The sequence below is a fragment of the Danio aesculapii genome, chromosome 14 (assembly GCF_903798145.1).
Source record: "Danio aesculapii chromosome 14, fDanAes4.1, whole genome shotgun sequence".
In the NCBI taxonomy this organism is placed as follows: Eukaryota; Metazoa; Chordata; class Actinopteri; order Cypriniformes; family Danionidae; genus Danio; species Danio aesculapii.
Genome location: NC_079448.1, coordinates 32,053,119 through 32,057,247, shown reverse-complemented (window position 1 = coordinate 32,057,247; position 4,129 = coordinate 32,053,119). Strand labels below are relative to the sequence as shown.

General features: G+C 36.1%; 1 pseudogene; it reads right to left on the bottom strand.

Annotated features, from left to right (window-relative positions):
* Positions 1 to 244: 244 nt before the first annotated feature.
* Positions 245 to 2,913, bottom strand: LOC130240379 (putative uncharacterized protein FLJ46204; annotated as a pseudogene).
* Positions 2,914 to 4,129: the final 1,216 nt, after the last annotated feature.

Below are 4,129 nucleotides of genomic sequence, written 5' to 3'. Positions count from 1 at the left end.
ATATATATATAGGGTTGCAACATGTGTGTATATGTATACCGTGAGTGTATATGTATAGGGTGCATCATGTGTGTATGTATAGGTTGTATCATGTGTGTGTGTGTATATATATATATATATAGGGTGCAACATGTGTGTATATGTAAAGAGTGTAAAGTGTCCATATGTATAGAATGTGTATATGTATAGTGTGTATATGTAAAGAGTGTATCATGTGTGTATATGTATAGAGTGCAACATGTGTGTATATGTAATGAGTGTATTATGTGTATATGTATAGAGTGCATCATGGGTGTATATGCAAAGAGTAATCATGTGTGTTCTATCCCACACTCTGACAGGAGTGTAAGGTGTCCATTTCTAAGGAGTGTATCATGTGTATAAAAGTATAGTGTGTATATGTATAGAGTGTATATGTAAAGAGAGTACTGTTTATATATCATGAGTATATGTATAGAGTGCATCATGTGTGGATATGTAAGAGTGTATATGTACAGAGTGTATCATGGCTGCATCCTGTGTGTATATGTATAGGTTGTATCATGTGTTTGATACATAAAGGTCACAGTAAATAGGAACAGTGTAGTTAAGTTTGTAGTGTTTAAGTTCAGTTCAGTTTAGCTCAGTTCAGTGTGGTTTAATAATCACTACTGAGAGTCCAAATATTGAAGAGCAAATCCAACGATGCGCAGCTCTACAGATCCTGAACCATGCAAGCCAGTGGCGACAGCGGAGAGGGAAAAAAAACTCACTAAAGGCGGAAGTGAAGAAAAAAACCTTGAGAGAAACCAGGCTCAGTAGGGCACGACCATTTTAATTTCTCGCTGGCCAAACGTCTTGTGCAGAGCTGCAGTCTCAGTGGCGGGAGGCTGGAAGCTGGCCTCAGCGAAGACTCGTCTGTCTCTGGAGCGTCGTAGGAAACAGTCTCATGTTCTCCACTCTTCCATGACCATCGCAGTAGTGTTCAGGATTCGGCCAGGTCCAGGATATGGAAACCTTGGATCATCTCGTCGTTGGTCTTGATACACTGTCTTGATACACTTGATCACATATGTATAGAGTTGCATCATGTGTATATGTATAGAGTGCATCATATGGGTGATGTGTGTATATGTAAAGAGTGTATATGTCTATATGTATAGAGTGCCATCATATGTGTGTATATGTAAAGAGTGTATCATGTGTATATGCATAGAGTGCATCATATGTACAGAGTGTATCATGGTGCATCCTGTGTGTATATGTAATCAGTGTATCATGTGTATATGTATAGGTTGTATCATGTGTGTTATGTAAAGAGTGTATCATGTGTGTATATGTATAGAGTGAGGTAGAGTTCTATCCCCATCTGTTCCATCAACTTCCAGTGGCTTAGTGGTAATGTGACTGTCCTTTGACACCAGAGACCCGGGTTCTATCCCAGACCCTGACAGGAGTGTATCATGTGTGTATATATGTATAGAGTGTATCATGTGTATAAGTATGGGTACATCATGTGTTATAGCGTGAGTGTATATGTATAGAATGCATCATTTGTGATGTGTGTATATGTATGGGTGTATGTGTGTAATTGTAAAGAGTGTATCATGTGTATATGTAGAGTGCATCATATGTGTGTATATGTTTAGAGTGCAAAATGTGTGTATATGTAAAGAGTGTATTGTGTCATGTGTGTATATGTAAAGAGTGTATTGTGTATCATGTGTATATGTAAAGAATATCATGTGTATATGTATAGTGTGCAACATGTGTGTATATGTATAGAGTGTATCATGTGTATATGTATAGAGTGCATCATATGTGTGTATATGTAAGGAGTGTATATGTAAAGAGTATATCGTGTGTCCATTTCTATGTTGTGTGTATTTGTATAGGGTGTGTATGTATAGTGTGCATATGTATGGATTGTATATTCATAGAATGCATGATTTGTGTATTTGTACAGAGTGTATCTTGTGTGTATATGTATAGAGTGTAATGTAAAGAGTGTACTGTGTATATGTAGAGTGCATCATATGTGTGTATATGTAAAGAGTGTATCATGTCTATATGTATAGAGTGCATCATATGTGTGTATATGTAAAGAGTGTGTATATGTATAGGGTGCATCATGTGTGTATAGCGTGAGCGTATATGTATAGAATGCATCACTTGTGTATTTGTACAGAGTGTATCATTTGTGCATATGTAAAGAGTGTATCATGTGTGTATATGTGAAGAGTGTATCTTGTCCATATGTATGGAGTGTGTCATGTGTGTATATATATAGAGTGCATTATGTGTGTATATGTAAAGAGTGTATCATGTGTTACTGTATCATGGTTGCATCCTGTGTGTATATGTAATGAGTGTCTCATGTGTATATGCAAAGAGTAAATCATGTGTGTTCTATCCCACACTCTAACAGGAGTGTATCGTGTCCATTTCTATGGAGTGTTTCATGTGTGTAAATGTAAAGAGTATATAGTTTTATATGTATATGAGTGCAACATGTGTGTATATGTATAGAGTGTATCATGTGTGTATGTAAGAGTGTATATGTATAGAGTGCATCATATGTGTGTATATGTAAAGAGTGTATAGTGTCCATATATATGGAGTGTGTCGTGTGTATATGTAAAGAGTGTACCGTGTATATGTATAGAGTGCATCATATGTGTGTATGTGTAAAGAGTGTATCATGTGTATATGTATAGAGTGCATCATATGTGTATATGTATAGAGTGCATCATGTGTATATGTATAGAGTGAATCATATGTGTGTATGTGTAAAGAGTGTATCATGTTTGTGTGTATATGTATAGGGTGCATCATGTGAGTGTATATGTAAAGAGTGTATTATGTGTATATGTGGAGTGTATTAGTGTGTATATGTATAGAGTGAGGTAGGGTTCTATCCCCATGTTGTTCCATCAACTTCCAGTGGCTTAGTGGTAATGTGACTGTCATTTGACACCAGAGACCCGGGTTCTATCCCAGACCCTGACAGGAGTGTATCATGTGTGTATATGTATAGAGTGCATCATATGTGTGTAAATGTAAAGATTGTATTGTGTATCATGTGTGTATATGTATAGAGTGCATCATGTGTGTGTATATGTATAGAGTGCAACATGTGTGTATATGTAAAGAGTGTACCGTGTGTATATGTATAGAGTGCATCGTGTGTATATGTATAGAGTGCATCATATGTGTGTATATGTAAAGAGTGTATCATGTGTATATGCATAGAGTGCATCATATGTACAGAGTGTATCATGGTTGCATCCTGTGTGTATATGTAATCAGTTTATCATGTGTATATGTATAGGTTGTATCATGTGTGTATATGTAAAGAGTGTATCATGTATATGTATAGAGTGAGGTAGAGTTCTATCCCCAACTTGTTCCATCAACTTCCAGTGGCTTAGTGGTAGGGTGACTGTCCTTTGACACCAGAGACCCGGGTTCTATCCCAGACCCTGACAGGAGTGTGTCATGTGTGTATATGTAAAAGAATGTATCATGTGTGTATATGTATAGACTGCATCATGTGTGTATATGTATAGATTGCATCATATGTGTGTATATGTAAAGAGTGTATCGTGTGTATATGTATAGGGTGCATCATGTGTGTATGTATATATATATAGGGTGCAACATGTGTGTATATGTATACCGTGAGTGTATATGTATAGGGTGCATCATGTGTGTATGTATAGGTTGTATCATGTGTGTGTGTGTATATATATATATATATAGGGTGCAACATGTGTGTATATGTAAAGAGTGTAAAGTGTCCATATTTAGAATGTGTATATGTATAGTGTGTATATGTAAAGAGTGTATCATGTGTGTATATGTATAGAGTGCAACATGTGTGTATATGTAATGAGTGTATTATGTGTATATGTATAGAGTGCATCATGGGTGTATATGCAAAGAGTAAATCATGTGTGTTCTATCCCACACTCTGACAGGAGTGTAAGGTGTCCATTTCTAAGGAGTGTATCATGTGTATAAAAGTATAGTGTGTATATGTATAGAGTGTATATGTAAAGAGAGTACTGTTATATATCATGAGTATATGTATAGAGTGCATCATGTGTGGATATGTAAAGAGTGTATATGTACAAGTGTATCATGGCTG